Source organism: Zootermopsis nevadensis, unplaced genomic scaffold, assembly GCF_977971745.1.
Source record: "Zootermopsis nevadensis isolate Lab colony 2312 unplaced genomic scaffold, Znev_1.0 Znev_ptg000037l, whole genome shotgun sequence".
Taxonomy (NCBI): domain Eukaryota; kingdom Metazoa; phylum Arthropoda; class Insecta; order Blattodea; family Termopsidae; genus Zootermopsis; species Zootermopsis nevadensis.
Genome location: NW_028259169.1, coordinates 9,038,687 through 9,065,000, shown reverse-complemented (window position 1 = coordinate 9,065,000; position 26,314 = coordinate 9,038,687). Strand labels below are relative to the sequence as shown.

Here is a 26,314-nt window from a genome sequence, read left to right as displayed (position 1 = left end):
CCCGCTAGGGCCCTCGCAATGCTTTGTTTTAATTAGACAGTCGGATTCCCCAAGTCCGTGCCAGTTCTGAGTCGACCGTTGAGTGGCGGCCGAAGAGTACGCCGCGAGCTAGCGCGGCCCCTCGCAGCGTGGAAGATCCGCTGGAGGCCAAGGCACGGGACCGAGCTCGGATCCGCGCGCCCGTTGCCGGGCGGCATCGCCTCGCCCAGGCCCGGCTCGTTGGCACAGGCCCGCTTCCCGACCACGCCCGACGCGCCCCGGTCCTCTGTGACTGTTTGTATGCATCAGATATATTCACATAATTCTGCAAACACCGTTCTACTTTTTAAGTACATGAAAGTTAAACCAGTACTTTTACTTACCTAAACGAGTGCTGGCGTCTGATATCACAAATGTGTGTCCATCCGCCTACCCAGATCAACTGCAGGATTTCAATGAAACTTTATATAAAGTCATACGACTAAACACCATAGCGGAAATAATACCAAAATGGCGGTCGAGCGGACTCAAGATTTGGAAGCGTCACTTAATGTAATTTTCCTGTAGTTCATTTAACGACATCACCGGTTCTTAAAAGTATGAACAATAAATTGGAAGGAATGTGAAAGTAAACGGTCGTCATCTGATATAAGGTATTATCCGATGTTTGACGTCAGTCAGGACAGCCGGTTTCCGGCACCGAGATTTGAATCCTAGAACTCCCGAATACGAAACACGAGGGCCAAGCAATCCACAACGACCCTCACCCTGGGTCCTCCCAATATCATCCGCTCTCTAGCCCCAAGGTGAGACCTCAGCTAACACATTAGAGCACCTCAAATTGCATTAGATGTTGCCTACGTTTATTGGAACTGCAGTCCGACCTTTGACATCACGTAAGCCCGGATACCCGTAATACACAGCGCAGACGTACAACGACGCTAGAAACTTGTAATCAGCAAGCGAAGACGTCATAGCTTGGACAGAGCTTAAACGAATACCTGAATGTTCATGCTGTTTGTTAGTTAAGGACTTCTGTATATAACCTTAAGAGACGTCAATCTCCCCACTGTTGTTTTCTGAAACCCTCGCGATCAAAGTCTGGACCCGCTAGACCCTGGGGAATAACTTGGCGTTCCGGGGGCTGAACTCGAAATAATTAAATTTTCTGCTATAGGATATACGTAGCTGCACACCTTATCCACCCTTGCAAGGCCCAAAAACCAATGACATCACGCGAAGTCCTCTTACCACGGGCTCCCTTCAATGGGGTTAATTCCGAATTAGTCACCTGCTACTACATATATGGCAGTCCGGTTAACATGGGAACACGCACAGTGAAATCCGATGCAAAGGAAGCCTTGCACACCGCCCTGATCATGGAGGCAGCAGGCACCTCTGAAACGTCGGTAAACTTCTACCATACTACACGGTGCAACAACACAGAAGACAGCCGTCTTCAAATCTAATGTTGCGTGGTTTATATGATTCCTCCAGGTACGGGGTCTCGGATGTATTCCTTGCATATACAAGCAGGAAAATCGCGAAAATTAAAAAAAGTGTCGTAGTTTCGAAGCGGTGAATGCTGTCCTTTAAAATTGTTAATTGGCCTCATTTTTTATGATACCAGTTAAAATTCAAAGAGTAAATGATGCTATAAAAACACATTTTTATACCTTAATGAAGTTGTGAATTGTGTTTAAGTTGTCTACTTTAATTTTCATGTCTATGTTATAATTCCAGATTAAAGCAGACATTTCTATAGTTTTTATTGCGTAATACGAAGTTAAATGAACGTTGCAGAATGAACTAAAACGTGTATTAAACGATGAAACGCCTTCTACACTTCTGTACTGTTTCAGAACATTTGGCTTAAGAACAATTATTTTGGGTCTTAGTATGTTGGAGTATTATAATAGATTTCGGTAGAGCATTTTTATTTTAAAGGGGATTTGAATTATTTTAATTTCCGTTCTTTGTCGACTGCTCCATATTTTACAAGTTACAAGCTACCAGTTTCAAAATTCTGTTATTTTTCTGGGTAACAAGCCTGTCCTCTGTGTATACTTTATTTAATGACGCTGCATTAATTGCGTAAGTTACATAGTCTTAAATGAAACTTGACAGATGCTGATTTGACTTGGGATTTGATAAGGTTTTTTTTTAAAAAAAGAGCATGTCCTACTTTACCTGATAAACTCAGAGAGAAATATAATAACATAAAGGTTAATTAATCCTTTGAAGTCGACGCACATGCCCCGCCCATCACATTCCCTTGCATATGATCGCCGTGATGGAGCTCGGTCACTTCGCCCCTCCCACGTCCAAGTATTCTCTTCACATCCGTGCAAAACACTGATGGTTAAAAAGCAGTTTCTACAGATGACAGGGAAAGAAGCGATCGTGAACAGAACGCTACTGCGTCGTTCTTTACGGTTCTCCTTCGAAGTGCTGAGACTGTACGCCGATACACCAGATCATGTTTATGGGACAAGTCGGTGTGTGACACTCTCATACCGTGTAATACATTAACAAAGTGACAAACATTAATGACCTAACCCTGCAATGCATGCGAGACGTTTCCGTAAGTGGAAATAAAGCTCCCCCCTCCCCAGTCTTCACCTGCTGCCAGAGTTCACTCAATGCACGGTCGTCCCACGACAAGTCAGAACCTGATCTCGCACTTCCTTTCGCCTCGTGAGAACTTTCAGTTGGATATTATTATTATTATTATTATTAAAACGACTGTCTTCTGGGTTGTAGTGTCGTGTAGTCTGGTAGAAGTTTCCCGACGTTTTGGAGGTATAACCCAGAAAAAAGTCATCTTCGGTCTAGTCGCCGTCAAAACCGCAAATCCTACTAAACTGTGATGAACGTTGCGCATTGTCATAAGTATAGTTGATATAGTCCACACTACGTTTCGGGACCGCCGTCGTCGTGTAAGGATTGCTATTATGTTGACAAATTTGTAATTTTAGAGGCGAGCGGAATTACGCGGGGCGACTGCTACGTGACTGGGGTCTTTACGTAGCAAAGTGGGGAAGAGACACGAACGTGGGTACATAAGCCTGTCTTGCTTTGAGATCGGGAAAACAGAAGACACTGAAAATTGCCAGGAAGATTCAAACAAGCAGGTCCGCGTTGGGCGAAGTGCATTAGCTGCCTGGAAAGGGCGGAGCTCTTTTACGACTGGCGAGATTGGACTCGAGTAATTCATTTCGTCTCACAGAGTCAGAGCAAGTGATTCGGGTGATGACTTTATAAAGCCCACATAAAACAGCGGCGAAACAGAGGCTGTAAATATACAATATATACTTTGCAAGACCTTTTGATTCTTAAACCATAAAATAAAATGAAAAGGTTACTTTATTTTCCAAGATGGATTACCACGGGTCATACTTAAACTTACGTGTCCCGCTCACCTCCGAAGTTCGCACGATCGTCATGTTGGTATTACTGATCACAGGAAATTAAAAAGAAAGTGGGTTCTGGTGGCTTGGTGTTCGTATTTTAAGGAATATGCGTCATTTGGTCCAAGAAAATATTGAGAAAGCAATAAAACATTTCACAGAGCACCAACTGGAAACCATGAACACACCAAACACAATTTAAACGAATTTATAAAACGGTAACAAAAGAAAAAAATTGAAAGAATGACAGTTATGAAGGACGATCAAGCCTCAAGTAAAAAAGAAGGAAAATAAGTCATAGGAGCCAGTTAAAATTTAATATCGCTCTTATAAATTATCTTGGAAAGTTCTAGTTCTTCTGGTTAACAGAAAAAATGACAGAATAGTTATTGTATCATACAACATACCAAATAATAAGCGTAAATATACAGAAAATGAAAAAAATAGACGGAACCTAAAGCTTGAATATCTAATACAATTAAGAACAAAAATAATTTTAAACCTACGAATATACACACAAACTTAGCTGAAAACGATAATGTCAATCTAATTAACATCGAAATTTATATAAAAATTGTAAAGAATAAAATTTTGCAATATTACGCAGGTCTATGTGACTTCAATCCGGATTTCCCGAGATTCTGACTAGTCAAGTCCCACCGAAGATGAATGGCGAAACAGGGTGTTGGATATACGTATTACAATAAGCATTAATTATGCTTAATTTGGATTAATCTCATGTGCATATTCCGTATGTTTCCACCAGAAATTCCAGTAACAGAATGCCTCATTTGTTATCAATATAATGGAATGGAAACCACATAAAAAACACTTCATTGTTTTCCAATAGAAGTCTCTCCGTCTCTGTCTAGCATGCACTCTGTTGGCAGTCACATTATCTTCACAGTTTCGACCATAAACACAATTTCAATGAAAGTTTGTGTCTTCATTTATAATTTAAACTTGCACCAGTGGATTCTGAGTACATTTATCTACATTTTTTTGGCAAAATTCAATGGTTAGAGAATATTAAATTTTGTAATAAACAAATGTTATTATAAATACTTACAGTTACTTTATTTTATGAATATAGCCACTAATATTTCTTCATCATCATTATTACCATTATAAACCTATATGACCGCCTTCTCTGCTAGATTGACTGACCACGGTGATCAGAATTGTTATTTAAGCAGAAGTGATTTCTTACACGTGGTTTTCGATAATCTTATGATACGTCTAAATTGAAGACAATGACAGCTTAATTTATTGTTCACTCCTTCTTCTAATTTCGTCTTCACGTAGTTCTAAGTATTACTATTTTTAATGAAATACTGAAATATTACTAAGATACCATTTATATCACAACTTTCATCCTTCGTCACTATCTGATTTTTGTATAAAGTTTGGTTTAAGTAGCCGAGTTTCGAAGATTGCATAACATTTTTAAATTTTTATCCTTGTGTTGATATTGACTGGAGTCGTATTTTGTAAAGAAAGTGGCTTGTAAAGAGTTCAGCGTACGATCCGTAGACTAAATTTCTTATGGATATCGTAGCGTACAACGAGCTAATTTTATGCGCAAATAGTGTGGACGTGGCAACAGCCGACGTTTCTGACGAAAGAAATAAATAAAAAGTGGCTTATTTTTCGCCAAACTGTGCAAGAAATGATACTACACTGATTGTAGTGCTGTGCTCTGTCCGTTGCGAATTGTGACGCCAATGCATTAATCTGTAATAAACATTAATAGAGAGAAGTAAATGCCTTGGTAACGAGTGGTTTTAACTTCTCTCAGAGAAGATTTAAATGTAACTGATTTCTTTATTTATTGTCATGAGCTGCATTTGTGTTACGTGGAAGGGAGTGTAAGAATGGAGAATCAATCTCTTCAATGTGTTTGACAAATCCCTTTTAACAAATAAATTGCAGTGCAGAATAAAATGGGATTGAAGCAGTGGAAAGCAAGTAAATGTTTGGAAGGAGACAGTTGTTATGTAATTTAATGCACTATACTGATAGACCAATTTGGACATGATAATCGTTTGCTCTTCGTGGAGAAGCTGTGAAAAAGTCGACATTTTTCAAAAAGAATATAAAGGCTTTTTTTAAAAATATATTAAAGTGTTGGAGTGCTTGTATGTATCTCTTTGTTCACACGAGGCACTCCTAATATCGCCGTGGGTTTGTGGGCATGACGAAAGGATTAACACTTCAGATGCGTCCGTAGGACCGCGTTTCGCGTTCTAGTCCCCAGGGATGAATTTCGGGTGCCCTCGGTGAGCAAGGGAGCTGGAGTCCTACTTATTATGCCGTGTGGGGGGAGGAGGACAATTATTCGGGGATTATAGGATTTGATTTCGAAGCTCAGATGTGCATTTCAGAGTCAGATGTTCAGTTCTCGTTGCCCGCTGAAGGGTGAAGACGGGTATGGAGTTTGCAAAGGATTTAAGAGACATTTAGATGTACTGTTGAGGCAAGAATCGTTTCAGAGGCTGATAATTCACCGAGGCACTTCCGACAGCAACTGAAGTCATTTGAATGTGATGGTCTGTGATCCTCTGGAGTCATCATGCGGTGTAAATATTTACGAGCGCTCTGCTACAAAATCGATTGACCTTCGGGATGTAAACATGCCAGCGTGCGACTACAGAAATGGTACGTACCTTAGAGAGGTTGCTGATGTTGCATTTCCTTGGTGATAAACTTTTTTAATGCTGTGTAATGAACTCTTAGACACAGCGTTTGTGTGAAAATAAAAACAATATTGCTATTGGTGTCATGTGAGCGGAATATTATATAATGTTCAACTTTCATGTTGAGTAATGCATTAATATACGACAGTTGAGCCTGATGCAACATTAAAGAAAATTACAGGTGCAGATTTCTCGACATTTTTGGCAAAGTCACATTTCATGACACTTTCTCCGAGCTATAAAGTGTTTAGATTAATTATATATACATTTATTACAACTACGTTTGCTGATTCATTAATTGACACCTGTAGCCGTTGATTTATTTAAACAGTTGAACTGAACTGAATTATCACTAATTAGACTGAAACTTATTACGGTAATTTCAGAATATTTAAAGAACATCCATAACAAACATGTAGATATTTCGCTATATAACACTGCCACACTGATCACCTGGAGGAACCTCGAAACGTAACAGTGGTCTCCAACGCGGTACCCGCGGGAGCCCGCCAAGGCTTTTTTGGGTGCCCGCGGAAAGAAGTTATACTGAATAATGAAGGCCGTTTAACCATGAACATTATAAAATCAAAGCGCAGATCTCTACTTACTGACGCCCATCTTGACAATTGTTTGCGAGCAGCAACATCATCCTACACTCCCAAATTTGAAAAATGACCGATGAAATGTGCGCCAAACATCACACTAACTTCCCACTTAAGATATAATAATTGTACTTATAAAAGTACGTATTTTTGATTGTGTGGTTTCTTGTATCATTAAACATCGTATTGTTTTGTGTCCATATCTTATTTGTCCAGAGAAAAGAAAATTTGTTTGTGTTAATTAGTTTGTGCCCGCCACGATCTCATAAACTCTTAAATGTGCCCGTAGGCACTGCTTTACAGAATTTATACCAGCTAAAAATAACTGGTTTCGTGGACGAAAGACGCTACGTCCCTGAAAAGAGGTTGTGGATGGCAATGTTTTTTTTATGGACTAAAACTGAGGAAGCCACACTGAGAAAATTCAAGTACACCACCACCCCAGTTACTCACCACATATTTCTATTTTCTTTTTTCCATTAGGTTACCACGAATGTAATTGACGATATTAAATTAGCATTAAATACAAAATGATGTTTTAATTCGCCAGTTAGAAAACTGGTCCATTTATTAGTATAGTCGCTTTTATGGTAATAATCCATATCCGTTTAAAAATGTGATAAAACCAGCTAAATTGCACTTTGTCTGTGTTGGCGACATTAGGTAAGTCTTTGTAACATTTCCGATAAAATGTACGTTGCGTAATAAAAATAATAATAATATTACAAATAAACATATTTTACACTTTGTTTACAGAAAAATACTTAGCGACATCAGTTTAAAAGATATGGAAATTCTGAGGGTTCACTGCTACAGTGAGGCAACACCAAAGCCTTTTTTTATTTGTATTATTTAAAATGTCACTGAACGAGTGACAGATTCCTCGGTCAGGAGTACATACAGTGAAGGACAGAAACAAATACAAGTTAATGGAAAACACTTTTTTTGACGTAAATACGTATATATTTTAGGATCAGTGTCATTCGGCAAAAAGTGAAACGAAAAAGTGTAACAATGGTTTATCATCAAATAAACAACAATGGTTACCTAGGAAACTTCATCTTTTTATCAACAAATCGACAATAATGGTTACCTAAGGAACATCTATTTACTCGGCATTTTTGTTACCTAAGAAACGTCATCTGTTTACTCGGCATTGTTGTTACCTATAAAACATTTCATTACATTACATTACATTACATTCATCTACCACAGACCCATCTTAAGCGTAACTAATTCAAGTTAAATAAGCAAAGTCTTAATCAAAGTTATCTCAATTTTAAAGCATGTATAAAGGAAATATTTAGAATAAAGTCAATATATAAACTTCCTTTCCGTATAGACGTATTTACGTCAAATTCTCCGGAACCCTGGTTCCACTGACAACTTTTTCAGATGTTTGTGAAATCACATCCTTTTCACACCTGAACTTTTAGTTAAAAATTAAAATAGTTTAAGGTACATTGTAATACTGCGCAGCGTCTTTTATATGTGGGATTATTTTATTAATGCAGTTGGTATTTGCAGTTGAACCTGTGAGTGCGTTCACTTGTTTACTTCGTATCAGTCAGTTCCACGATGGTTGGTGTGCTCCGTTCTCAAGAAAGCTGTTGCTTGTGGGCTATATTGACAAGAACGTCTCCAGACTGTTGAATAAAAATTTTCTTGGATATTATCCATCGTCTAGTAAATATAAAACGTAAAAAAGACGTTTCGGAGATGGGACTCTATCTCCGTCTTCAGGTTCCTACACAGTTGGGCCCACTAGATAGAGCTAATCCCTATCTCCGGACGGCTTTGAGTTTCGGAATGGCAAGCACGTCTTAAGTATACATTCGCTGCGAATACGGTGCTTGGAATATCAGCTAGTTTACGTTGCCTTTAAGAGCTGCATTACATCAACGGTTCCTGGTTTTGCTTCCTCGTATTATACAGAAAATGAATAAAAACAGGAAGAGGAACATATTTTCTGATTTCATGATATCAAATTTTTGTTTAGATTTGATGTGCTCGGTAATGCAGTTCTGTATATTGGTAGTTTTAATGGCAATTTCTGCAGCTTTGTAAATGTCATCCACAAAACCTACGACCTCGTACATTATGTAAGTACATCTATAATTTATTTTTGTTTAATATGTAGGTGATTTTAATTATGAATGTTAGGAGACACAGATTTATTAAAGCCATACATGCCATGCCATGAAATTAGCCTTGATTGACTCTTTGAAGTTTTCACTGCGGTGAGTCCGAAGACAGATGTCTTCTTGCTTGTAACGGCGTGTAGTAGAAGGTAAACTTATTCCAGATTAAACGGCGCTAGAACACAGAAGACAGTCATCTTTAAAATAAGGGTTATGAGTATGTGTCGATTAGTTTTACAAGCGAAAAACAATTATCGGAAATTTAGTGGAGGAATTTAATTGTTTTCCTCAGTCCCTCTAGACGAATACCGCAATAGTCCCTTACAATACTAACTACTGTGTAGTCCATATCTGCGTTGCCCCTTCTAAATTAACTCTGTACTTCAATCTCGCTACAGTTTGAACATCACATGGTATTTTAAATATCTTAAACTTTAAATTTTAAATTGTGATTAGACGGACAAGATTTAAATATATATTTATCACAATATGACGCAACTTTATCATCTTATGAAGTAGAAGAAGATAAATACAAAGAATGGAAAACAAATAGGTGACAACAAAACAAGAATAAGTACTTGTGCGTATAATCCGTCTAAACACTTACACTTATCGAAAAAAATGTCCTCACAGGGGACATGACCAGGAATCTGCACGTGTTATTCGCAGCAACGACACACGTGGCTGAAAGAATATGTCTTAACGCAGTTAAAAGTATAAAATTCTCTTATTTGCCTTGTTGGCACACTAATATCACGCACTGTTCACAAATCAAATTGAATTTATTTTGCCCTTGGAACCATTAATCGGAAATAAAACATTTATAGTTGTGCGGTGTGTATGCACGAGGTATCCCCATCTGATAACCGGATTCATTTTTTATTTTGATTGGCAACGCTGTAGATTTTGCCTTGTTTATAATAGCAGCAGGTTCTTTATCCACTCTGCATTTCGTTTGCCAAAAACATGAATAAACCAGAAATTCTCCCGGGTATTTTGATAAGACCGCTGCAAGAACTGGGCCATTTAGAAAAAAAATTGATAGTCAATGAAATGTTTTCTCTCAGTACCGCACAGAAACAAAATGTCTGAGTCTCCAAACAAGTAATCTAGAGTGTGGGAAATCTAAGAATATCGAAATCAAGGACCACAACTTTGCTTATCTGCCTTTCAACAACAAAGAATCAAACTATCGTTTTCAAATTATTTGCTGTATAAGTCAATCAACACATCACTCTTCAATGTATATCCAAGAAGACTAAATCCATGGCCACATTTAGTGTATAAAACATGTTAGTGCCCTTTTGTGTTCGTGTCAAAAATTCTCACCGTGACACCAACTACGACATTTAAGTTCAGTTCTGTGTACTTAAGCTAATAGAAATTTATGTTTAATTTGAATACGAAGTTAGATCAATAAAGTATATAATAAGTATATAAAGTAAAAATATTTGTGATTTTTTTGCAGTAGTAATTAATACTTAAAACACCCCTGTCATTAGATATTACTGAATTAGCCTCCTATAAATAATATCTGATAAAAACTGATCACGTTGTTCTTTTATTTTCAGTAAAACCTTTGAGTGCGTCCTTCTTGAGCAGTAACCAATCTCTCTCAGCAGATCGGATTGAGTTCCAGTCAGTGGGATCGCGCCCCGCGGCGAAAATAACCTGGTGGATGGACACGAAGTCACTGGACAATTATGTGGAAAAGTTTAAAACATATTCAATTATCAAATGTTGTGTTTACCTAAGAATAAACCCCGCATAGATCAAAGAGATGTAATGGGCGTGCTAACATTCTTAAGATGTGGATTTGAAGTATTTTAAATTTATTCGTATCGATGCCTTGACTAGCTTGCTTTCAATGAAAGCTCACATTTTATTTCACAATTACATTACTTCGGCATAGTTTAGCATTTTACGAATTTTAACCAATAAACCTTATAAAACATTCTCGTGATTGTCGTCTTTACTGAATTTATTTAAATGTAGCAAAACAATTCTTGTTTAAATATTTCTATGATTTCAACCGTATAAGCCTTCATGAATGTCGACTATTGCATACGACGGTGGTGTTGTTTTAAATATCAGCTATAGGTTTTCGAAAAATTTACTTCATTTGGAGTGTCAACAAAAGTGAACAGTTTGTGTTCAAAGTGCAGGGTCGTGTTGCTTTTAATGACCTCTTTCACAGTACGAAACATGGTGCCAGATTTCAGCACAGGGACAAGAAATGTTGTCCATTATCCAACTTTCTTTCTTCCATCAAGAATCAAGATGAACGTCATTCCGATCCATACTAAATAACAAATAACGTAAATGGAACTTAAGAGTACACTTTATCCTCGTTTAGCAAACGGGGATTGTTTCGTTGATAGTAATTTATTGATTTAGAATTCGTCATACACAAGTTAGAGCCTTAAACCAATAACGTACTGCGTCAGAGAACTTTTAAGGCACAGAAATTTTAAAGAAATTAAGATTATTCTTCCAAGTATCTGATTGCGTAAATCTGAAACATGTGGAAATTAAATTCGCGTCAGAACGCACGAACATTGTCTCATGTTACATATTTTGTAGCCACCGGTGTAATACAACTAACATAATATGCTCAAGTACCAGGGAAACAACATTTTAAATCAGTCTAAAATTAATTGTGTAATGGTTATAATGTTCAGAATAACATGCAATACAGACCTCTTACATGCTCTTGGATTACAAGTGTTTACTATGTAAAGGCACCTTTCGTTTTTATTTATCTTCCATAACAAATTATGCATACAGCACTGCCCCCGGTCGGCTGTTTTGTTTGTTTGGGTTTTTTATAATTCTTTACGTGGTTGTCTTTCCATCTATAAATAATTAGGAATATGTAGCAAAGTTCTTCAGAAGCTATAGTACTTAGCCAGTCAATATAATTCCTCCCTTTTATGGAACCCGAATGATGACTATGATGGAATCCGGGAACTCTGTGGAAAGACCATGGAAGAACTGAGGACAGTTACTAAAGACAGAAGAGGATGGAGAGATTTTGTTCATAATGTCACTAGGGGTAGGCCCCGACTCGATGACACCTGAACTGAAATCTATACCTTCGCCTTCTACGTGATATTTTAACTTAATCATTTTCAGTCAACATTTTTCCGAATCTTTCATCGCTAATATTATATCAGGAAGTCTCTGGAAGTAATTTTATCAGTCCTGGTTACAAGAAACTGAAGTCTTTCAATACAGTTAACAGTTTAGTATCAGCTCTACCCTGTTTTATCTTCGTTTGTTTGTTTATCACCTATTCGCTTCTTGTTCGACTATAATTAACTAAGAGCTATCATTCTGATGCCGAATGTGTTATCCCACTGACAAATGATCGTAGACTGAACGTCATTGCCGAGTGGTTAGCAGCCTTAGTTTTTATTTGGGATAGTTCATAAATAAGGCTACGACAGCTTCCTTACATGTCCTTTCCAATTTTGTTCTCACCCTCATAACTATAACATAATCTTCGCTGCTTACCGTGTCTTTAAATAAAGTATGTATTAATTAATCAACAAGAAGCTGTCTGCAGAGTCATTAAAGGGACATAAGTGTGTGGGAAACTTTTAGTAATTCTGAATAATTTCGGTCGATTCTGTGAATTAAAAATGGAACTGACCGTACGCTATTGTCATGCACCACAACCTGTGGACAAGCATTGTGGTGAATTAAATTATTACTGAGCCTGTACTTTCATGACAGTGGGTAAGCATTTTACTGTTAATTTAACATAATTTACTGCAAGAAACAAACCGAAGGCACTGCTCGAAGGCGAGAAAGTTTTTACAGAAGATTCTGTGAATATTGATGTCGGACGTAGGTCTGTGCGCTGCTGTTTACGTAAGTTCATAAATATTACGTAAGATGAATCTTTCGCAACGCAGCAGTAGGCAGGCCCGCTCTGAGGAATAATAAGGAACAGTACTTTAGCCCAAGTACTCTAAGTGTAATTAAATCAATGATGTATAAAACCTACTTTAATTTGTTGCCTAGAACAACCTTATTCTATAATATTTGTTCTTACACTTGGGTTATGCTGTCGGAATTTTGTGTCTGCTGATATGCTTACTAGCGTTTGAAATGACCCAGGTTCAATTCTAACCATTACCACTGACGTCATAAAAAGTAGCAACAGTTGCCAATCAATCACTCACCTCAACACGCGAGTAGTAACGAATCCTGAAACGTTGTGTAAATTGCATTCACTTGAATGTGATTTTCCCAGATATAATGCCCAATCCAAATTTTAAATATTTTATTCTCTTCTAGTATCATCAATAAATGCTAAAACTTTCCTGATAGTTAACGTAACAAAGCACGAGTGGGAGAAAAGTCATTCGGTATCCCTTACTATTACAGTACATAAAATTGTAACACTTCCTCAAGTCATTCAATTCACACTTATAATATTAAAGCCACTGGCATTAATATTATCCAATAATAATTCAGATTTGTGATCGCGCTATGTAAAAGTCAATTCTCGGACTACGGCCAAGAATTCCTAAAAATGTCTCAAATTCCATAGTTTCTCAATTAATTACGAATCGAAACAAATCAGAAGGCAATTAATATCTTACATTTGGTGCATATTTAGAATAACAAACTTATAACCAAATTAAGCTTTAAATAGACTAGACTGAGAGAGAAATTATACTATTCGTCCTATGTACACGTTTTTTACAACCAGACTGTACAACTGCACCCACTACTTCCTACAAAAATAAATAGGAGGTTAAAACACAATAAAAAGACGAATCGCGTTAATGTTCCCGGGGACAATTCATGACAGAGCGAGAGATATACACATAGAAGAAAAAGGCAGTATGCTCCTGTGACGCGGAGGAGGTTGGCGAAGACAAATGCTAGTCCTCTTTTGTAAACGCGTTGGACTGGCGTACAAATCAGCAACAGAAGCCCTAGCCAAGTATACGCAGGGATTTGTTTGTACACCGTAGAGCACCAGAAACCATCTCATTTGTGCTGCTTTTAATACTTGCAGTTGGAATCGTGTATTCACTGACGCTGCTCGGACGAAGTAACAATATTATTTACAAATGCACTGGCATCCACAACGCTCCCCAGTAATTAGTAATCATGACTCCGTTTTTGTTCCTATATGACCACCATACATCTTATTTAATCAAGACACAAATAATAAGTGTCAGCTGTCTAGAACAGCGAAAATTAATTTCGATTCAAGTCTGTAATTTCAAGAAAGGGGAAACAATAGATTCCATTCGGAAGCGTTACATTAGAACATCACTTTTTCCCATAATCGAACATTTCGATAGAGAACATCATTTTAATATATTTTAAATATTAAATGTTAATTGTAATAATATTTTAATATTTAATAAAAAATTTATTGTGATTAGACTGATAAAATCAAAACAAATATATATTTATCACAATATGACGCAACATTATCATCTCTTAAATGTTCATGTTCTTCAAACGGGCTAATGTTTCTTTAAGGACCCTGCAAATAGCTACTATTTCGCAGTGTCGAATAATGGGACTTTTAATGAACAGTGAATTAGAAAAGATGTGAAAAGAAACGTCCGTAGCCCAATCCAAGATATTATTTCTGTGTTTGCCTAGAATAACTCAGGACAGTGAACGAAGAACCTCAAGAACCCGAATTACGAAAGAGGAATGCTATTAACGCAGACAAAAGTGTGGTCTTCATATAAGTGCATTTCATTTTTTTATATACCGGCATGCACTCTTTAAATAGGCTGCAGATATCTTGGTTTTATTTCAACAACAGCTCTTTACTCGAATTGTATGACACTTAGGATTCCTTTATCAGTAAACAACTAGAATAATTTAAGCTTAAATTACTTTAATAATTCAACTCAATTCATTTATTAAAGTATCGTAATTATAATAAAGTTCCGAGTAAATTGAATAGGAAAATTTCACTTATTTTGCTGGAATTTATTTAAATTTATGTATTTTTAAAACTTCTGTCCTCAGGTGATCGGTGGAGTACTCTGCTTTAAAATTTATATCCACATTAAGGGAAATAATGATCGACGTCTGATGAACGAGAAGACATGTGGACGGCGCACGCCGCAGTCTGCAGTGTGCTAGCGACGAACAGTAATGAGGCCCTTCAATTCCAGGCACTTCGTATTGTGTACGGGGGCTTTCAGCCTTCCAGCATATATTATATATTTTATTCTGTTGAGTAAAATATAAGCTAATTGTATATTAACAACCAACGATCTATATGGAAAATTTTTCGTTCTGCAGGAAGAAAATACTATCAGCATTAACCACACAGAATGGGGAATCTGACGAGATATTGACTATTAGTTTTTCAAGAAGTGAGTTATGTGATAAGTTATCAGCCTATTAGAGGTGAGAGATACTAATCGGCCGGTGAACTCAGTAATAACTGGCAAGATACGATGATCTTGACTCCTTGACTTAACCTCAATCAACGAGAGAGTCAGCCAAGCTGTCGGTCTACAACACACGATACCAACTCCCACTTCATCCGGAGGCAGTTTCTTTTTTAATCCCGACGGAAGGGTTATTAAATTTTTAAGACAAAAGTTTCTCCTACGGGCGAAGCAATTCAAACAAAAATTCTTGACAAGTTTTAAGTACAGCGTAGGAAGTGCCTAGTACTTTTCCAATTGCGAGATACTAAAAGCTTAAAATCGGGAAATTACACTTCCGGTCGCATCGGGAAGAGGATAAATCAAGATGTTTATCATTTAGCTAACCCCGGATGTGGGATCGCCAACAAGAAAAATATATGACCATCATTTCTTGAAACCTGTCTAACGCCAGAAATTTTCGAGTCAACGGACGCTCACAGAACTTAAACTGGTGAATTTGGAATAGTCTGATACATTTCTAGCATCATAAACTTAACAACCTTCAATACAACGTCGCGGTCGAGTGTTGGGCATTCTTGCTATGCATGCGGCATGTCCCGAGTTCGAATATCGGTCTAGAAACCTACTATCCTGACATTTTCGTCGTTTCCCTAGGTCCTCCAGGGGCACGCCAGGTGGTACATTCAATTAGGCTACGTCGCTTCCTTCCACATCCTTCCCAATTCATAATCATTCTCTCAGCAGACAATTTGAGCTTTTGCCAGATCGCCAAACAAGCTACAAATAAAATGCGCCTACTTTTCAGTATTTTCTGTTTATGAGATGGTAAAGTTGCGTCATATTGTGATATAATAAATATATATTAAAGCTTGTCCGTCTAATCACAATAAATTCTTATTAAATATTAAAATATTACAATAATTAACATTTAGAATATTTAAAATATTAAATGATGTTCTTTATCGAAATATTCGATTTACATTAGACCATCATTTTTCACGACATGTTTCAGTTCCTAAAAGAACTATCTTCAGGTGCACATAACTATATAAAGATCCAAATCAATAATAACTTAAATACAATTTCTATATATTATTTTAGCGTACATTTTTTATCAGATTTTTATCAGATATCAAACGATGTTCTTTTCCAGATTTTATTCCATTTTAATAACATACTCGATGTTGTTCTGTATATGTACATCATGCTCAATATGACTTTAGTGTGGGTGAACGTTTTTGTTGTTTTTGTATTTCGATAAAGAACATCATTTGATATTTTAAATATTTTAAATGTTAATTATTGTAATATTTTAATGTTTAATAAGAATTTATTGTGATTAGACGGACAAGATTTAATATATAATATATATTTTCTGTTTAGTAATTACGACGTAGAAGCACTTCCAGCGTCTGTATGTCTGTGACAGGGAGCGCTGTCGAAGAAAGAACTAACGTTCCAGGCGGAAATAATTTCAATTCCGCAACCTTCCTTTCAAAATGGGTCAAATCAGCAAACCTGGGGGATTCTGCTGGTGTTGATAACACGTCGAAAATGTACAGACATTCAGGAAGGGATCGATTTTTAAGGACTTGGCAAAATTGAGCGTCTTCATTAAAAGTGGGATAACAACCACTGGGACACAAATCTATATACGTGTAGGCCCTAACAGATTACTCAATAACTTGTGACAGTGTTGAAAATATCGACAATTCATCAAATGCCTTCCGCATTACAAGAAGTTATCAGTTCTGTAATGAAGGTATTCAGACATCATGATCCGACATCCTTTTTTTTAAAAAAAAATGTAGGTCTGGCTTTAACTACTCAAAATACTCCATGAAAACCACAACGCGATATTTATACTCCGTTGTTAACCATGATAAAAGCAGCGAAACTAATTGCAACACTAAAATGTACAACGCCCGAGCTGGATATTACAACCTCAATTTCATTTCATAATTTTATTTCTGAAAAAGAATTTGTCTTCAAACATCAATACCTCGCCGCAGAACCTTGGTGTAAGTTCATGAAGTAAGCATTAATAGTTTTTTCCTCCTTGAGTTTTGCATTACGAGGAGCGATCGGAAAGTTTCCAGACTGCGCCTATAAAAACCCGTACACTTATCTCAGGTATTAAATTCATCCATCACCCTCGAAGTAGTTCCCTTGGGAGTGAACACAACGATCCCAGCGTCGCTGATAAACCTGAAAGCATCCCTGGAAATCTTTCTTTGTCAGCCTGTCAAGCACCATCTGCGATTCTGCTTGAATCTCTTCTATCGTCTCAAATCTCCTTCCCTTTAGCTGAATTTTCATCTTTGGCAAGAGGAAGAAGTCACACGGAGCTAAATCCGGCGAATAAGGAGGGTGCGGGATGGCCTGCCGAATCTTCGTAACATTTTCGGGCGTTGTGCTCGACGATGGTCGTCCAGAACGCTCGTCATCATCGACAGAGGTTCGGCCATTTTTAAAACGTGAATGCCACAAAAACGTTTGTGCACGACCCATTGCGGACTCCCAAATGCTTGCTTTAGCATTTCATAGGTTTCCGTAGCCGTTTTGGCGAGTCTTTGGCAAAATTTGATGCACACGCCATTCCGAAATCGCAGGAGGGTCGGTGTAATGCAATACCAAAACGCCCGTAACTAAGAAACAAATGCTAATTCGATGATGCCGGCTGGCACACTGATTCACTATGAATGTAGGCCGCACCCCCTAGCGGCGGAAGCTCGTACTACATCCGGTTCGCCCGCTATTGACACAGTCTTGAAACTTTCCGATCGCACCTCGTACAGTCACACAGTTATACGGGAAAGTCAGGGTCATCCATTGGCTAATTAATACAAAGGTCCCGTTCCTTCTCCAAGCTATTACACCTCTGTGAAATCACACATGTCGCAATCCTGACAAGGGAAATTTAGTTGAGAACAAAAAAAATTGATAGGCAGTGTCGGACACTGCCGCAGTTATTTTCGTGTAAACTTCAATAGCGTATAGTATATTGAAATTAAAGAAAATTTTAGTTTTGAATCGTCTAATTCATTTGCAACTTACATTTATTGAATACAGGGTAGTGGTATGAGAAGTAGGATACATATGACTTTGAAATTATTTGAATACCTCTTGCAAATGTCAAATCTATACAAGTTTTCCCTTGCGTGGTTGGTTTGTCCAAATCATTCACTAGTTCAAGTTTAAAGAATTTCTGAAGGTATGCACGTAAGAGTTATAAATTTTCGTCACTTGTATTGAAATCGCCCATCAATACGAGCGATATGTCACTCAAGCTCGTCAGATGCCGCCTGAGTTGTCCGAGCGCGCGCTTACGTTGCCTATATTCGCGGCAGTACTGCGCGTTGGTTTTGGATCCGGGTCCGGCGTTTTCGGTGTCATTCTCTTTGGAATTTTGTGCTCTACGCATTCGTGCCCGATTTTTGTAATTCTGGTTTTACTTTGCCCTCATATATCGCGACATTTTAAGAAAATCGGGACATTTCCAAACTTTTTTAAATTCACAGCCTCGTATCTTTTTGAGTTTTTGAGATACACACTTGGAGGCCAGGATGAGTTGTAACATATACACCCCTCTTCAAAACAACACTTGGTTCACTCGGATCGGATAATTAGTCTCTGAGATATGATCCCGTTTATGGACACGTGTCGAATCCGGAAAGTCGAAAATCGTGGGTTCATTTTGCGCGTGTGCAGTTCGCGACGTCCGGCCGTCACGAATGTCGGAGCGGTACTAGCACAAACGTATATCCTTCCTCTTTAAAACGAGACTAAGATGGCGGCGCTATGTCTATTTTTAGCCGAGTTATTGAAGTTTGAAATTACTTCGACAGAAACTGTCGAGCGTTTGGGCGCGATTGCCTCCCCACACCCGGCATCGATTTTAAAGACTTTTTCACGTCAAAAATCAATCTTAAAATTTCTCTTACTAAAACACACGTGTTAGGATAAAATACGAGGGAGGTAGATAACACTACGGGTCTACAATGCGGTTGAGGAGAAATCAGAATGCAGAGAAATGCGCAGTATCCCAAGCAAGATAAGAACTATTTTCGTTTTCCGTCGCGCACAACGAAGTCACGATTTCATTAATTTTTATACCGCGTGCCCCATATCAACTTCGCCTTAGGTGTCATTGTGGCAAATGTTTGGTCATGCCGTACTTCTCATACGCACCCCTAAAAGTGCGTATCTACAAATTTGCATAAATATAAGACGAAGAAGAGTCCCACAGAAACACTAATGCCCGATTACTGTCCCATGACATTACACATTTGGAACACCCGTTATTGTATGAGATACGTTTCTGGCTTGCAGGAACTACAAGAGTTAGTTACTAACTTTTAACCCAGTAAGGCCACACTTCTGCCATCCCTGGAAGGAACTACGAAAAAAATAAGGAAACAAACGAGGTCAATGTTTCAGTATCCGCAATCAAGAACTTTCTATGTCGGATTTGAGGTTTTCACGGCGGTGAGTCTGAAGATGGCTGTCTTGTGGGTTGTTGCGCTGCCAAGGATCCCTGAAACGTCGGGAAACTTCTACCAGATTAAACTGCGCAACAACCCATCTTCAATAACTTTCTTTCTTAAGAATAAGTTCACTTCGCAAAAAGTTTGTTTAAAACCGTTGTTCTAATCAGACAAAGTTTGTTACGAAGGCAGCCCTTATCAAGTCGCCTAGCTGTCTAGATGGTACACTTACCATCAGGGCCAACGATCTAAAAACAAAAATACAATGGTTATCAAAATCAAGATGTTTGACCATTGTCTTCTTCCCTATCACAGATAAACCTGACCCCACGTCCCACCTCCTGCTCCAGAACAATAATTATCATATCATCAGCTCGATTAATCTAGTTCTTTTTAAAAACCTTTTGTTTTGTGATGGCAACGGCGTAGATTAATTAAGACATCGAAGAAGGGAAAGTTCAGATTCCCGGGGCCATCACCAATTAAAACAATTTTCTTGGAGACCCTGTGTTTCGAGAAAACATATTCGGGAAGAGAGACGTGTTACAATTCTAAGTATTGTCCACGCGTGGTACAAATGTATGCGTAAAAAAATTCAAATATCTATTTGGAAATCTCGAGAAAGTGCAGTTTTAACCCTTCAATAGGCTCTGATAACAAACAGACTCGAGGAAATAACAAATATTAGCATAGAGACAAGTATGAGGAACCTATGTAAGTAAACAGACAGATATTGTACATAACTAGGTCCCGATAAACCGGTATGACGACTCCAGCTGCTGCAAAATCCTCTTTTCTCGCGTAAACCACTCAGCCAATCAATACCCGAAGCTAGCTAAAACCTTTCAGACCTCAGCTGGCCTAAACATCATATAAACATTCACTTCTCACCTCAAAGAAAACAAAACACCTCAATATTTAGCGCAATTGATTATATACCATCAAAAACGAACAACAAACATCCATTTACATACACGCAAAAATAAAACAGCAGTCGTTATAAATGCTGGTTCCTTCAACATAAAATCAATCCTTCGTTACGATTTAATCTTTTCTTATAAAAATGTCGTACGCATTTTACAGGCGGGCGGACGGACGGGGTGTTGAAATCATATACCCCTGTACTAGATAAATTGTGATGATCCACATTCCAGGTGGATCAGAACAAGATAGCCATGCACGGTTCCATAACAGGCCCCACGTGCACACCAACACAAAACGCAGCTGTTCGTAACGTTTGAAGTAAGTCCAACAGCTGTCGCATTAACGAGAAATCATTTCTATTCGGCAGGGCAAATTTCCTAGCCAAACACTTCTGGTCTCCAAAACCCTTGGCTGGATAAATGACAGAAAATTGAAAAATCTCGTCCTGAAATACACACAAGAGTACAGTGACTGGTAAAGCCAATTCTGAGAGCTACGTCAATACCACGACAAGGCCACATCCTGCCAGGATGCGGATGAGATACAGAAATCACACTCTTCACTCACTGACCTTGCAGAAACAAAAGACTAGGAACACGACACACAACACTGTAATCGTAGCGAAAATAAGTTCGGAATATGTTAACTTCGTAAAAACGTATCCATTCAATTTTGTTTATTAAACAGGTCTATAAAATCTGTACGATTGTTTCGGTCAACAACGGTCATTTCCGTATAAATGATGGATGCACTGTTTTCTTTTAACAATTTCTCGAAACTTCTACATCCCAACAGGTAAATCACACGCCTGCGAGAACACACGACACTGCAGTGTAGGAAGAAGACCTTTGGATTACGTTGCTGAGACAATTGCCCTCGCGAGACAGATTAACGAGGACCTTAGAAAGAGATGCAAGGCAATTTTAGGGGATTTCAATTCATATAATTTCGCTCTAGCTCAGCTATTCTCTTTTTACAGACGCATCGGATTCAAATTTTCGTCCTAAATCACAGGATCCCTACGTCGCACCAAACAAAATACACAGCCCTGTCCATTATTTTCACAACTGACAAAACTTCACTACCAGTTTCGTGGCCCCACAGTCACTTCAGTCCTGAAGATGGTGACATTATGCATCTCCAAAACCCTGACAGCACGTCTGCACGGCAACAGCACTCATAGCCAGTTACACTCAACGTTCCAAGAAGTATCAGACGGATGATAAGATGACCCCTGACTAATTTCCTTCATTACGTAAAATGTATATCCTTCTACCCGCGAACTTCTGTGATAAATTAAACGCTGACGACAAATAGGACACTAGGAAATGAATAAAATTCCGTCGATAATGAAGTCTAGCTCACGTCCTACACGGTTGTTACGATATTGACTTCATGTTCACCACGCAATCTTTTCATTACAGACGCGCCATACGAGAAATTAGGAATGATAACACAGAACCCAAAAGAGTTCCAAGGCAAAACAACCGATATTTTCATAGGGTTTCTATAGTAAGAACATAAATCACCGTATGTTTCAGGCTGGTGGAATTTCACGGCCCAAAAGTTCTTCTCAAACGTCCTTATCTTTGTCATAACAATGTAAAGAGCTTACGTAACACAAAACTAAATTGTTATCTCACGATGCAGCACAGTGTTAATTGGCAATTATAAAGACGTATAAAGAAACCACATATCAAATCTACACAAATAGTAATGCAACAGCGATGTACTTTCGTAATTATTTTAACCGCACATATCTACCTGAACACCAACAGTCTTGAAATCACTTCATTCTAGAACCAAAAACGTAAGGAAATTGAGGGTAAGCAATATCCAAACTTCATCAACATCAAAGTTTCCTTCTCATATCTCTGTAGGCGAGAGCGTACGTTATAACGAAACCTGCTTTTAATATTTACTTACTACATTTATGCACACTCCTCTGTTTTTAACACTCACAATCATTCTGTCTAGTTGAGACGGGACATTAACGATACCTTATGAGCACAAAACAGAACACAACCACAGCGCGAATCAATTACCTACGAAATTCATCACGAGTAATGGGAAACACGGAAACTTCGTTCTGTAAACCGATCGATACTTTGTTCCGGACGCTCAGAAATGGGAACAAACTGAAAGGAAAAGATCAGGGTTAGATTCTTCTGTCCTTCGGTTTCAGTCCAGTGGCGAACTCTTGTTAACGCGGTAGTGAAACTTCAGGTCCCGTAAACTACAGAAATCTGACTAGCTCAACAAATGTTAGCTTCACAACAATCACGAGACTTCTTGATGTTTGGAGACTACAGACGAGAATTGTCAAAATCGAAACATTTCTTGAATTCCATTTTCATACAATGCCACAACACACGAAACTTGTATTTTCTTATTTATTTTATCCGTAACAACGTCATCTATTATGAAAATACTCAGAAGTACATCGCTTCTTACATTTCCTTGTCTGTGGCTCTGATCACCACAAACTGCCCCCAACATACTGAGTGGCGTAATTCAATCCCTAATTGGTTCAGGCATTCTACTTCGAGTTCTGATTAGGAACTAGCGTTTAAATAGCGAGATAATGCCTAAGTGCGGTTTATCAAAACTGACTTAACGATGACAATATCAACAAAATAGACGAGCCGCTTCTGTAAATAAATGAAAACTGGTGCCTTGCCAGTTGTATGAACTTAGGAAATTGAGAAATAATTCCTAAAGAAAATGCGGAAGATTCGAGAATATCACTCACGGATCTAACAAACCTTGACAAAACAGACAACACCTGCATTACACATCATAACCGTCAAATCGTCGTGCGAACTTCAGGAGCACAAAGCATGGGACTTGGCAATAATCGGCCACTTTCTCTTGCTCAATACTCGCTCATCGACGGCTTGACGAAACCTGGCTATGGATTACAATTCACTTTTCACTTGAATAAAATTAAGCAGAATATTCAAGAGTGCACGCGTAAAAATCAATATCCTCACCGTCAATCATCGTGACAGGCAAACGTTTTTCTTCTACACCGTTTCCTTAATATCACGAAATGAAATCAGATTAATAATACCGTGTAAGATAAAACATAACATCCTGGTGAAAGACTGATCACACCGTTCTCCCAAATGTTCACTACTGAATAATAATATACCGTAAGTGGAAGTAATATCGATATATCGCACTAGAACACAATCGCGAAAACCTTAAGATATTCGAACTCATTTTCAATATTTCTCAAAAGATTCTTTCATTTAATGTAGCAATTTTAACCTTAAACACAAAATTGGAAAACCCAAATTGTTCACCTTCCACACGACAAATTTTAAAAAAGTAAAAGACGATGGTGTTAAATACACTTTGAAACACAAATTCAAACACCCATCTTAAATTTGCATTGACGATAAAACAATCGATCGTTTAGTACATTTCACCTCACATTAGTTTCTGGGGACTACAAATGAATTGAAACTCACCTGGGTAGCATCCGTATAATTTGTGGAAGAATTTTTGTTGATCAGCTGAGATCCAAACATTGATATTCCACTGGAGGTGGGGCTGCTAGACCGACTGGTATCGTTCTGTTGCGGCACCATTATTTTCGTTATAAGAACTTTCACTAAGAACACCAACAAATACTACAGACTTTTAATTTAATTTGAATGCGTCTAAATTATATTTCACGGAGATAATTCGTAGCAGTACAGTGAAAACTCCCTTTACTTTAGCCAAATATTTTTAGTAATATTACAAATTTCAGACACTTCCACAGATTTGCGGGGCAACTCCCGTCAATCTTTCTTGCATATCCATTTAAACTACATATTCTTCCTCTCAATGTAAAACGACGACTGCAGGCTCCGCGTGTCCGCGTAATGCATACCTACCAACCGATAGTCGCACACATCTCTACGTAGCGAGCTCTCGACCAATCAAAACCTCGAATGGGAGGAGTTTCGCCCTTTCAAGTGGGAACTGTATCTATCAGAGATAAAGCCGACAGCCTGAGCTGTATAGAAGCTGTACAAAATTATAAGTCGTTGAACCACAAAAAGTTAATAAACTTTATAATTAAAAGCAATTATCACTTTGCACACATGTTACAGCACCCGTGTAGTTTAAACATAATAAACACATTTTCCTTTAAACATCATTGGTACCTTAATTAATGTCGTGCTAATGAACTTCAAAAAGACAGGGTAATGTGTTTATAAGACTACATGGGGTCGTAAGCCAACATCTGAAACTGTCTACTCTCATTACACGTTAAATTTGAATGAAGTTGTTTTTCCGACCCGTACAGTTCAACAGATAAGTAGAAAGTGAAGCTTTATCCACATACCTACATTCCCCGCTTGAAGCGCCTAAATGTTCCGTCTTTCCGCCGTCAGATGTCAGACAAGACCTGACAACCTGGAGTGTGTAGTACACATGCAGTATTGCTACTGCCTTACGAACACGTTTCAATGGCAGTGGAGGGCATGGGTGAAGATACCAAATTTGTTGGAAACTTGTAGGAAACAATCTGTTTCTTCTCACCACCTCACAATTACTCGCGATAGCAAAGGCAATTATTTTTCTTGGTTCAGTGAATTCATGCCAGGTCGAACAGGTGAGGTTTCAGTGGTTTCTTCCAAGTTAAGGTATCACAGAGGTACAGCTTCGCACACTTCAAGGTTGTGTAAGATTCGAGTGGCAGCGCAGTTCGAGACGCGCTTATTTTTTACGTACAAAATTACCCAGTAATAAGTGTTCCTGATGGGTCCTAAATTTCTTCTCGTCGCAGACGAAACTTTTACATTGAAAATAACATATTTTAGTTTCGAATATTTCTCTATTGTTTAATCTTGATTCACTGTATTGGCTTAATAGAATTGTAGTGAATTATTTTTAGTTAACATATTGTAAATTAGGAATGTAGAGAATTGAATGTAGTTAGAAGTAAGTATAGTAGACCTTTGCATGTAGGAATGTGTTGATTCATTTCCTGTCTAGAGTAAAGTAGCAAGGCTAGTTCACCTTATTCTCAGGGGATGAGAAAAACATTAGACGGAAATGCAGACGTAGCCATTAGGAGTCAGCAGAAATATGGGAAAACGCTAACGGAAATGTTGTGAAAGGAAGTTGAAGAGAGATCTAGACAGATGGGCCGAAACTTCGAAGATAGCAGGAGGTTACGAGAGGCAACGTGCAGCTGATCGGGCTACTTCTAACAGGTGAGAGCTGAGGAAATGAATTCAAGTTTAGTACGGGTGGATGACTAAATATTCAAAACTACGGAATTAGAGTATACTAAGTGATAAAGTGATTTAGACTAAATTAAGAAGGTAATGTTTTAAATTACATGTGAAATTTATGTAGAACTTAGTGTTAGAAATAAATGTGATAGTATTATGAAACAAGTTGTAGCCTCATGGGCGTGTTATCTATCATTTTAACTGAGCATGTCTAAGCTGACACCAGCATCCTTGGGAACTTGCCTTGCTCCATGCCAAGCCACTCTACCACATCAGCAAGACTAGACCCGAACGAATCTATACAAAGTCGAACGTTACAGTAAATAAACCTCCTACTCATTCTTTCTCAACATCAGCACTAGTCAGCATCACGCCCTGGCTGAGCTTTACCCCTAGGAAAGGACCATGATACCCACTGAATAAAACGCTGGGTGGGCCCCAGAGACAGT

At 38.1% G+C, this 26,314-nt stretch overlaps 2 long non-coding RNA genes across 6 annotated transcripts; one reads left to right on the top strand and one right to left on the bottom strand.

Annotated features, from left to right (window-relative positions):
- Positions 1–7,218: 7,218 nt before the first annotated feature.
- Positions 7,219–24,518, bottom strand: LOC110840262 (uncharacterized). 5 transcript variants are annotated; one of them, XR_015538213.1, is made up of 4 exons: positions 24,105–24,518; positions 10,406–10,499; positions 8,877–9,003; positions 7,219–8,333 (listed from the first exon to the last, which is right to left on the bottom strand). It is a non-coding gene; the product is annotated as an uncharacterized LOC110840262 (long non-coding RNA). The 5 variants fall into 5 exon arrangements; XR_015538212.1 differs by having other exon boundaries at positions 7,219–9,003; XR_015538215.1 differs by lacking the exon at positions 10,406–10,499.
- A 529-nt stretch (positions 24,519–25,047) lies between these two features.
- LOC147871911 (uncharacterized) lies at positions 25,048–26,030 on the top strand. The gene is made up of 2 exons (XR_015538237.1): positions 25,048–25,240; positions 25,659–26,030. It is a non-coding gene; the product is annotated as an uncharacterized LOC147871911 (long non-coding RNA).
- The last annotated feature ends 284 nt before the right edge of the window (positions 26,031–26,314 follow it).